The following is a 12756-nucleotide window of genomic DNA, read 5'->3' as shown; positions in this document are numbered from 1 at the left end:
TACCATTAAATATTGGGAATTTGATGCATCATTCACATAAAATTGGACGAAAGTATATATGGGAGCTATATCTAAATCTGACCCGGTTTTAACAAAATTTCGCCGACAACAATCTGTACCCAATTCAGTACTCTATGCAAACATTTTTCCAATTGGACAAATGTTGGGAATTTGGTGCATCATTCACATAAAATCGGACGAAACTATATATGGGAGCTATATCTAAATCTGAACCGATTCCAACAAAACAAATATTGAGAGTTTGGTGCATCATTAACATAAAATCGCACGAAACGGATCGGATCATCACCGAAAATTAAAGGCGTTGTCTTCACCATAACTGGAAACTCTTGGAACATTTCAAAGCGATTAGCGCTATATTGCCGTCCTCTAGTGTGGTAACGGGTTACACAGTAATATCTGAATATGTAAGCACCTAAAAATATTTACGTGTAGCTTCCACATCCAAGTACATACGACAGTATAATCGATATCAATTGAAAGGCCAACAACTCCTCTTGGATATACAATCAACTTCTCGGGTCTATGTCCTTCAGGAGTAAATATATACGCTATAGAATACAAATTTTGTAATTTTTCACACAAAAGTCAAGGGCCTTTTACTTACTTAGCTGGCTTGTTACTGAACGGTTGTTCCATAAGCCGAACTTAAAAACGATTTCCAAGCGCGTCGATCTTGTGCGCATCTCCTCCAATTTGGAAGACCAAGATGTTGTTTTCTACTTGGTCTTTCCATCTGATTCGTGACCTTCCCCTTCTATGGGAACCATCAGTAGGCTCGCTTTTGTGGGCCTTTTGAGCTGGGGCATTCTCATGCATTCGCACAACATGGTCCAGCCATCGTAGTCGCTGCAGCTCAATGCGACTGACTATGTCGATGTCCGCGTATAAATTATGAAACTCGTGGTTCATTCGACGCCGATATTCACCGTCGACGCAGATGGGCTCGTAGATCTTTCGGAGAATTTTTTTTCAAACACCCCAAGAGCTGCCTCATCTCTTGCTCAAGTACCCATTCTTCAGATCCATATAACAGCACGGGTAGTATCAGCGTCTTGTAAAGTGGAAGTGGAGGTGGCCTTGTTTCTAAACTGCTTACTTAGACCATAGTTGGCCATCACAGTCCTTCTCCGAATTTCAAAACTGATGTCATTCGTTTTATTTGTGGCGGTAGCAAGGTATATAAAATCTTGTAGTTCTCAAGTTCCACAGTTGGTCCGAGTCTACTGGACGTCTTGCGCGTTGATACCATCAGCATGGCCTTCTCGTCGTTAACTGCCAGACCGACTTTGGCAGACTCCTTCTCAATTTGTTCAAAGGTGGCTGTTACCGCTCGCAATGTTCGACCCATTATGTCGATGTCATCGGCGTAGGCAAGTAGTAGTGTGTAGTGTACAGAGTGTCATTTCTGTTAACCTTTGCGTCTCGCGTGACCTTTTCCAGCAGGATGTTAAAAAGATCACACGACAAACTGTCACCTTGTCTGAATCCTCGCTCGGTATTGAAGGGCTCCGATAGGTCCTTTCCTACTTTAACTGCTGACCTTGTGCCACTTAAATTTATCCTGCATAGTCGTATTAATTTTGCAGGAATGCCGAACGCAGACATGGCTTTAAACACCTCTGAACGGATAGGGCTGTCGAATGCGACTTTATAGTCTACGAATAGATGGAATGTGTCGATGTGCTTTTCGGCAGTCTTTTCCAGGATCTGGCGCAGAGTGAAAATCTGGCAAATGGTGAATTTACCAGGCTTGAAACCACATTGTTATGGTCCAATAATGTTATTGACCATTGGCTTCAGTCGTTCACACAGTACGTTGGATATGCAATGGGAAGGAGACTTATTCGTCTATCGTTGGCACATATCGTCATGTCTCCTTTTTTGTGCACGGGACACAGGATACTGAGGTCCCAATCATTGGCCATGCATTCTTTTAGCCAAATTGTACTAATCAGCTGATGCATACTCCTTACCAATATCTGACCACCAGTCTTGAATAGCTCGGCTTGTAACCCATCGGCACCTGCTGCTTTATTGTTCTGCAGCCGATTTATTGCTATTCTCACTTAATCTTGGCTAGGTGGTATACACTCCATACCATCATCTATTAGTGGTTCTGGGGTATCCTCTTCACCGCTACTATTTGATACCAGAAGTTTTTCAAAATGCTCCTTCCAGATTCTCAGCACACGGTCTGTATCTGTCACCAGGTTTCCTTCTTTATCTCTACAGCAGGATGTGCCTGCACTAAAGCCTTCGGTTTGGTGTTTTACCCGTTGGTAGAATTTTCGGACTTCATTATGACTCCTGTACATCTCGATTTGCTCACGATCGCGTTTTTCTTGTTCTTTCTTCTTGTTTTCTGCAATCACCTTTCTCCTCTCCCCTTTTCTCCCAATAGTTCTCCATCGCATTCCGTGTTGCTACTGTCCGCAGGGTTGCCCTATACGCTGCGTTTTTCATGTCAGTAGCATTACGACACTCCTGATCGTACCACGGATTTCTTGATGGTGGTCTTTGGTACCCAAGTGTTGCTTTTGCTGCACTTTGTAGGGAGTGTGCAATTCTTTGCCATTGTGGTTCTATATTATTATCGGCCTCTTAGTGACCCCGGAAAATATATTTTAATAAATCTACACCTTCTTCAGATTTTTGAAAAAAATATTTTAAAAAATTTCACACCAATGACAAATTTTTTTAAAAAATTCGCGTCTTTTTGAGACCTTTGAATAATATTTATTTTTTAGAAAATCTACGTCTATCGTGAGCCCCTGCAAAAAAAATTGCCATGAATCTTTGTAAAAAAAATCGTTCCTGTTATTACCAGCCACTAACATCCGTAGATTTTTTCTTTCCTGGTATCCTCAAACATTTTACAAATGTATAGCGATTTTCTTAGAAGCAAACGGTAGATGAAAAAAATCCTAACCTCACTTCAAGAAAAACAAAATCCACCATTTGTAAATTCCGCTAAATGACTGCGTAAGTGAGAAGTAAGAAAAAAAAAAACAGAAGACAGGAATGGGGGTTCCGACAAATTATGTTAGCACTTTTTTAATGGTATTTGTTTGAGGATTTTTTTTTTGAAAAAAAAAACCTCTTAGATGCGCTGTTTTTTCCACCGAACGATTTGTCTTTTTTTCCTTTGCATTTGGCTGCTACTTTTTTTTGTTGTTTGTAAGAAGATTTGTGGCTGAAAGATGTTTTATTTCCTTTTGTTCTGTTCTCTTCATTTTATTTGATTGTTGTTGTTTGATGACAAATTGCTGGGATAAGGGTATAGACAAGGACTTGGTGTTATATTTTTTATTTGGTGGATGGAGGTGAGGGGTGAGTGCTTGTCATAAAGATATAAGCTTAAAATTAATTCATCAATGTTTTTTCTTCAAAAAAGTAACATCAAATGATGTTGAAAATTTACATGATGGCAATTTGTTGTTCCTTCCGTTTTTAATCTCTCATTTATGTGGTGTCACATCCGAATCATCCTCATCACCATTATTCAAATGGAAATTGTGTTATTGCTGTCATCGGCAATTTGGGGTCACAAATTTAGATATTTGATTTGATTTGATAAAAAAACAGATATCATTTAGTAAACCATTACCAGACTAGAGGGCGGATATATAGCGTTGATCGCTTTGAAATGTTCCATGAGGTTCAAGGCCAACGCCTATAATTTTCGGTGATGATCAGATAATAATTTTGGGATAAAGTGGACCGAAAACTGTTTTTTTTTCAAGTCGATATATAGGCCACAATTTTATGAAGAACATCAAAACATAACCCACGGGGAATGGAATAATGACATGTACCGAATATTAGAACTATTCGGAAAATATGTCAGTGTAAGGAAGAGCTGTTGATCTCTAATCGGGCAAAAGGTTACAAATATTACGAAATATTGCCTAGGCTCGGGAAAAAAATCCGCAGAAAGTTAGAGTCCCGTGGTAGTTGTGTAGGGTATCGTATGGTCGGCCCCGTCCGACTATACTGCTCCGCTTACTGGTTTTATATATATATATTGTTTACATTTCGGGGCTTTATATATGGCGTGGCTTTTTTTAAATAATTTTTTTCAGGGGTCTATATTAGGCGAATATTTTTATACCCTTCACCACACTGTGGTACAGGGTATTATGTCTCTGTGCATATGTTTGTAACAGGCAAAAGGAAAAGAAGATAGATACATGGTTGATTTTGAGAATATGCATAGAATCACTTTCTGAGTCGAATTATGCATGTCCGTCCGTCTGTCTGTCTGTCCATGTTAAATTGTAAATAAAGTACAAAGTACGCATTTATGATCCGAATTGGATGAAATTTAGCACAAGTCACTTATTTGGCCCAAGGACGAACCCTATTAAAATTGTTCAGATTTAGATATCGGTTCAGATTTAGATATAGCTCCCAATATAGTTTCGTCCGATTTAAGGTAAATAGGGCACCAAAGTCTCTATATATCTTTCGATTTGCACGAAATTTGTCATAGCGTACTGAATTAGATCGAGAATGATGTGTGCTAATTTTCGTGAAAATCGGTCTAGATTTAGATATAGCTCCCATATATAGCTTCGCGCGATTTTAGGTAAATGGTGCACCAAAGTCCCTAACTATCGTTCGATTTGCACGAAATTTGGCACAGCGTAATGAATTAGGTCTAGAATGATGGGTGTTACACATATCTCCCATATATATTTTCGTCCGATTTAAGGTAAATGGTGCACCAAAGTCCCTATATGTCTTTCGATTTGCACGAAATTTGGCATAGCACATTAAATTAAGTCTAGAATGATGTGTGTTAAGTTTCGTGAAAATCGGTTCAAATTTAGATATAGCTCCCATATATAGTTTTGTCCGATTTAAGATAAATGGAGCACAAAAGTCCCTATATATCTTTCAAATTGCATGAAATTTGGCGTAGCGTACAGAATTAAGTCTAGAATGATGTGTGCTAAATTAGTTAAGATTTAGCTCCCATAAATATCGATCGATTTGAAAGAATTTGTGCATAGCGTACTGAATTATGTTCAGAGTGTTGTGAGCTAAGTTTAGTGAAAATCGGTTCAGATTTAGATATAGCTCTCATATTTAGTTTTGTCCGATTTAAAATAAATGGGACACCAAAGTCCCTATATATCTTTCGATTTGCACGAAATTTGTCATAGCGTACTGAATCAGATCCAGAATGATGTGTGCCAAGTTTTGTAAAAATCGGGTCAGATTTAGATATGGCTCCCATATATACTTTCGTCCGATTTTAGGTAACTGGGGCACCAAAGTCTCTATATATCTTTCGATTTGCACGAATTTTGGCATAGTGTACTGAATTAGATCGAGAATGATGTGTGCTAATTTTCGTGGAAATCGGTCCAGATTTAGATATAGCTCCAATATATATTTTCGCTCGATTTTAGATTACTGGTGCACCAAAGTCCCTGAAAATAATTCAATTTGCTCGAATTTTGGCATAGCGTACTGAATTATGTCTAGAATGATGTGTGCTGAGTTTCGTGAAAATCTGTTCAGATTTAGGTATAGCTCCCATATATAGCTTCGCCTGATTTTAGGTAAATAGTGCACGATTTGCACGAAATTTGGAGATCATATATTCGAGTTCGCTTAATTTCATGCCAATGTTCTTCCGAAAAGGCGGAGTCTGTTAGGAGACATATGTAGAATATACCCAAAGTATATAGTCGGCCCAGTCCGACTTTACTACTTTCCTTACTGGTTTAAAATTATTTTTTTCTGATGTCCATCCAAGGCGTAGTTCTTTAAAATATATTTTTTTTCTAAGGAAGTCTATCAAGGCATAAATCTTTGAAATATTTTTTTAATTCCTATATGAACAACTGAAGAATAAGCAATTAATGCCTTCAGATTAGTTTGACATAAACACCGATCCATGGCGTAGTTTTTAAAAATACTTTTTTTCTGAGATCCATTCAATTGATATATTTTTTAATTTTTTTCTGAGATTTATTCATGTCGTCGATTTTTAAAACAATTTTTTAAGGTTCAAGGGGCAGATGTTTTAAATATTTTTTCTCAGGTTCCAAGGCGCAGATTTTTAAAATAATTTTTCTTGAGGTCTATCCAAACCGTAGACTTCCATCCAAGGCGTTTTAAGGATTATACAAGGCGTGGATTTTTTAAAACCATTTTTCAATGTTCTATAAGATTTTCAGGAGATTTTTTAAAAATATTTTTTTAAGGTCCTATCAGAGGCTTGAATTTTTAAAAACGTATTTTCAAGGTTCTATCAGATGTGTGGATTTTTTTAAAAACATGTTTTCATGGTTCTATCGGAGCGAGGATTTTTTATACATATTTTTTCAAGGTTCTATGGTGTTGATTTTTTAAAAATATTTTTTCTAGGTTTATAAAAGTCGTGGATTATTTTAAAAATATTATAATTTTTTTAGAGACCTATATAAAGCGTGGATTTTTAAAAGATTTTGTGAGGGTTCTTAATATTTGTATTTGATTTTATCTCTTATCAAACAATTATCCGTATTCCACAACTACAATCTTCTCCCTTTTTCTCAATATTCCTTTTTCTACTCAACCAGGTGCACAATTTCCCACCATGCAAAAGGCAATCCCATGTGCCAACAAGAAAACAAAAAATTAAGCCAAAATATTTTCTCGAACAAAAACTGGAAAAAATACAAATAAATTAGCTTGAACAACAACATTTCAAATCTAATTAGTTAGCTCATTATGGTCCCGGTTCACTACAATTACAAAGCGTTTTTGTTACTTATTTTTGGGGAAAAATACAAAACGGATACTCACTTCCTCCCACCCTTTTACCGAACACAAATGTTAAAACCCCTGAAGTTAACAAATGAATCCATATTGACCGATTTAGCAAAGCTAATCAATTAATTAAGTCGAGAGATGCGAACCAAAAACACCTTCTAAAATATGTGGATTTGGGAGGCAGGGAGCGAGAGAAAGATTTGGGGAAAAAATGGACACAAAAAAACCCTAACAAAGGGATACCATGAATAACCAATGACCAAGAAATGAAAAAGTTACGCATCATCATTCCTTCCTCATCATCAACATTATGGCCTGAACAGCTTCAGTACCCGAAGCATGAAACCGTAGAATTAGAAGTTGGACTAGCCATGTTTTTGGCAACCCACACTTACATATCTTACACATATGTGTATGTGTTGGGTATGGTATTCTGTTATCTGTATGTGTATGTGTTTGCCTTTGAATATCCTTGCATGTCAAATCGACACGCAATGGCCTTCTTCCATTTCTACCGATCAATGTCAAAATAAATTGTTTCCATACCAAACCTTTTCCTCCATCCTCTGCTGCATTTCCTCTTGGTCTGCCACACATTTTTCTTCTATGTTGTTTTGTTGTTATTGTTTTTTGTTGTTGTATTGTTTCATTGGACCAAAAGACCAAAAAGCAAACATGTCAGTTTGTTACAATGGAACAATAACAAAAGCCACAGGAATTTTGGGGGGTTTTTGTAGTTGAACTATTCTAAATATGAAGGAGATGAGGTGGGTGGTTGACTGGAACACATAGATAAACTAATGAGTTTTTGAAGGACCAACGTGGAAATGTCAGCTGGAATCCTTCACTTATAAAATGTTTCGGGTCTAACATTTTTAAAAAATCTACGCCTTGAAACAGTATTTATAAACCAGTAAGGAAAGTAGTAAAGTCGGACGGGGCCGACTATATGATACCCTGCACCACTTTGGGTAAATACAAGTGATGCTCATATGACCAATATCCTGAAGACATGACGAACTTAAATGTGTGTACGCTGTGCCAAATATCGCTTAATTCGAAAGATATATAGGGACTTTGGTGCACCATTTACCTTAAATCGGTCGAAAATATATATGGGAGCTGTATCTAAATCTGAACCAATTTTCACGAAACTTAACATACATCAGTCTAGGCTGACTTTAGAACGCTGTGCCAAATTTCGTGCAAATCGGAAGATTTATAGGAACTTTGGTGCACTGTTTACCTTAAATCGGACGAAAATATATATGGGAGCTATATCTAAATTTAAACCGATTTTCACAAAATTTAACACACATCTTTCTAGACTTAATTCATTACGCTTTGTCAAATTTCGTGCAAATCGAAAGATGAACAGGGACATTGGTGTACCATTTACATCAAATCGGACGAAAATATATATGGGAGCTATATCTAAATCTGAACCGAGTTTCAGGAAACTTGGCAGACATCATTCTAGGCTCAATCCAGTACGTTGTGCCAAATTTCGTGCCAATCGAAAGATATATAGGGACTTTGGTGCACCATTTACCTTAAATCGGTCGAAAATATATATGGGAGCTATATCTAAATCTGGACCGATTTTCAGGAAACTTAGCACACATCATTCTAGACCTAATTGAGTAGGCTATACCAAATTTCGTGCAAATCGAAAGATATATAGGGACTTTGGTACACCATTTGCCGAAAATCGGGCGAAACTATATATGGGAGCTATATCTAACTCTGAACCGATTTTCACGAAACTTAGCACACGTCATTCTAGACTTAATTCAATACGCTATGCCAAAATTCGTGCAAATCAAATGATTTTCAGGGACTTTGGTGCACCATTTACAAAAAATCGGACGAAAATATATATGGGAGCTATATCTAAATCTGAACCGATTTTCTCGAAACTTGACACACATCATTCTAGACCTAATTCAGTTCGCTGTGCCAAATTTCGTGCAAATCGAAAGATATATAGGGGCTTTGGTGCACTATTTACCTAAAATCGGACGAAAATATATATAGGAGCTATATCTAAATCTGAACCGATTTTCAGGAAACTGAACACACATCATTCTAGACCTTATTCATTACACTGTGCCAAATTTCGTGCAAATCGAGAGATATTTAGGGGCTTTGGTGCACCATTTACCTAAAATCGGACGAAACTATATATGGGAGCTATATCTAAATCTGAACCGATTTTCAGGAAACTTTACACACATCATTCTAGACCTTATTCATTACGCTGTGCCAAATTTCGTGCAAATCGAGAGATATATAGGGGCTTTGGTGCACCATTTACCGAAAATCGGACGAAACTATATATGGGAGCTATATCTAAATCGGAAACGATTTTCACGAAACTTAGCACACATCATTCTAGACCTAATTCAGTAGGCTATACCAAATTTCGTGCAAATCGAAAGATATATAGGGACTTTGGTGCACCATTTACCGAAAATCGGACGAAACTATATATGGGAGCTATATCTAAATCTAGACCCATTTTCAGGAAACTTTACACACATCATTCTAGACCTTATTCATTACGCTGTGCCAAATTTCGTGCAAATCGAGAGATATATAGGGGCTTTGGTGCACCATTTACCTAAAATCGGACGAAACTATATATGGGAGCTATATCTAAATCTGAACCGATTTTCACGAAACTCTGCACACGTCATTCTAGACTTAATTCAATACGCTATACCAATATTCGTGCAAATCAAATGATTTTCAGGGACTTTGGTGTACCATTTACCTAAAATCGGCCGAAACTATATATGGGAGCTATATCTAAATCTGAACCGATTTTCGCGAAACTTAGCACACGTCATTCTATACGTAATTCAGTAGGCTTTACCAAATTTCGTGAAAATCGAAAGATATATAAGGACTTTGGTACACCATTTGCCTAAAATCGGGCGTAACTGTATATAGCAGCTATATCTAAATCTGAACTGATTTTCACGAAACTTAGCACACGTCATTCCACACTTAATACGCTATGCCAAAATTCGTGCAAATCAAATCATTTTCAGAGACTTTGGGCCACCATTTACCTTAAATCGGAGCTATATCTAAATCTGAACCGATTTTTCCCAATTTCAATAGGGTTTGTCCTTGGCCCAAATAAGTGAGCTGTGCCAAATTTCATCCAATTCGGATCATAAATGCGACCTGTACTTTGTTTACAATTTAACATGGACAGACAGACAGGCGTACGGACGGACGGACATGCATAAATCGACTCAGAAAGTTATCCTATGCATATTCTCAAAAGCAACCATGGGTCTATCTCGATTCCGCCACAGTGTGGTGAAGGGTATAAAAAAATATTTTTAAAACAGTCCACGCCTGTTCGATACCCTTGAAGAAATATTTTTAAAAAATCCATTAATTTTTTTTTTCCTTCATTTTTGTTTTGAATTTAAGTCCCATTTAACAGCCGCAAACCACAAAGCAGTGCAAAACGGAAAGCATTCATCTTTCATGTCTGTTTCTTGACATTTTCTTGCCATGTCTTCCTCTGATTTGCCCGCTGACAAAATAGCAACAAAAAAAGCCTCAAAGCCTTTCAAAGATCAAACATTTCAATTAGCTGGAAAACTTAAGTGACAAGGCTGATGTTTGAGAAGCAGAAGATACCGAAAGAGGATACAACCCACAGCAAAAAGAAAAGGACACCACAAGTGAAACAACTTCGTGAATTGTGGCAAGGAATTAAAACCACAAGAAACACAATAAAAATTCTGTAACAGGTCCTTGGCTCAAAAAATATAACTTTACCCTCTAGAAGATCCTCTGAATTTTAGGTTATGGAAATTCACTATGCTGAGGTATTTCAAAGAGGCAAATCGTCAAATTAAGGATATTAATATCCTGTTATCTCCCCCTTCTTCCTTATCACCTAACCCGTGGTCGGAAAAAAACATATGTTCCTAACATTTATTTCAATTCATCTGCTTTGTAAATCGATTTGAACATCATCATGGACCGAATGACGCGAGGAAACAGCAGCAACAGCAACAGTTTCATTATCATCCCCCTTCCTTCGGTATCGAAATGAACAAACAAACCAAAGAAGAGGGGTGGAAAAACACAAAACATATTTCTCGGAACACCTTGACGAATCATTTCATCTATCAAGAGGGCAATTTCACAGTTAATACCCTCTTCAAACACATTGTCCTGCAGATTGGAGAGGGGAGGTGCGTGGTGGTTATGAGGTAATGAAAATTCAATTGAAATAAAGAAACCTCAACACAATTGTCATCATTACACCCCCACCCCCCCACATTTTATTATCCTTTTGTTTTGCAATTATTTTTGTTGTTATTGCTTCATGGCTGAATTGTTTTCTTTGCTTTTATTCGCTGATATTCGGAGGCAGATAATGTTCGGGTCATAATTGTATTTGTATGAATGTGTTTGTGTCTCTGTGTGTGTTTTGATTATTATCACAACTTAATGATTTTTCAACAATAAATCAACAAATAAATCGCTGAAATGTAAAATATATTTTTTTTATCTCCAGGCTAGAGGCTGCTCAGGCTCAGACTCCGCTCTTTATTGCAGGGCTGCTACCACAAAACAATAAAAAATGTAACGAGTTAAGGCTTGGGAATTTCCACAGATGTTAAGAGGTATATTAGAAAGGAATATTTCAAATCAACAAAAATGAAAATAATTCTCCAAACAATCAAATCGAGGAGAGCATTTTTAAAAATAATTTTTTGAAGTCCTGGATTTTTAAAAGAATATTTCTTCAAATATCTCAAAGAGGCGGGGATTTATTAAAGAATACTTTTTGAAGGCCTATCCAAGGCGTGGATTTATTAAAGAAGACTTTTTTCAAGGCCTATCCAAGGCGTGGATTTACTAAAGAAGACTTTTTTCAAGGCCTATCCAAGGCGTGGATTTATTAAAGAAGACTTTTTTCAAGGCCTATCCAAGGCGTGGATTTATTAAAGAATACTTTTTTCAAGGCCTATCCAAGGCGTGGATTTATTAAAGAATACTTTTTGAAGGCCTATCCAAGGCGTGGATTTATTAAAGAACACTTTTTTCAAGGCCTATCCAAGGCATGGATTTATTAAAGAAGACTTTTTCAAGGCCTATCCAAGGCGTGGATTTTTTAAAGAAGACTTTTTCAAGGCCTATACAAGGCGTGGATTTTTTAAAGAAGACTTTTTTCAAGGCCTATCCATGGCGTGGATTTATTAAGGAAGACTTTTTCAAGCCCTATCCAAGGCGTGGATTTATTAAAGAAGACATTTTTCAAGGCCTATCCAAGGCGTGGATTTATTAAAGAAGACTTTTTTCAAGGCCTATCCAAGGCGTGGATTTATTAAAGAAGACTTTTTTCAAGGCCTATCCAAGGCGTGGATTTATTAAAGAGAAATTTTTTCAAGGCCTATCCAAGGCGTGGATTTATTAAGGAAGACTTTTTCAAGCCCTATACAAGGCGTGGATTTATTAAAGAATATTTTTTCAAGGGTCTCAAAGAGGCGTGGATTTATTAAAGAATATTTTTTCAAGGGTCTCAAAGAGGCGTGGATTTATTAAAGAATATTTTTTCAAGGGTCTCAAAGAGGCGTGGATTTATTAAAGAATATTTTTTCAAGGTTCTCAAAGAGGCGTGGATTTATTAAAGAATATTTTTTCAAGGGTCTCAAAGAGACGTGGATTTATTAAGGAATACTTTTTTCAAGGGTCTCAAAGAGGCGTGGATTTATTAAAGAAGACTTTTTTCAAGGGTCTCAACAAGGCGTGGATTTATTAAGGAAGACTTTTTTCAAGGGTCTCAAAGAGGCGTGGATTTATTAAAGAAGACTTTTTTCAAGGGTCTCAAAGAGGCGTGGATTTATTAAAGAATATTTTTTCAAGGGTCTATCAAAGAGGCGTGGATTTATTAAAGAATATTTTTTCAAGGGTCTATCAAAGAGG

The sequence above is a fragment of the Musca vetustissima genome, unplaced genomic scaffold, assembly GCF_032173495.1.
Source record: "Musca vetustissima isolate MV318-11 ecotype Yass unplaced genomic scaffold, APGP_CSIRO_Mvet_v1 utg48982, whole genome shotgun sequence".
In the NCBI taxonomy this organism is placed as follows: domain Eukaryota; kingdom Metazoa; phylum Arthropoda; class Insecta; order Diptera; family Muscidae; genus Musca; species Musca vetustissima.
Note: the sequence above shows the minus strand (reverse complement) of the source record.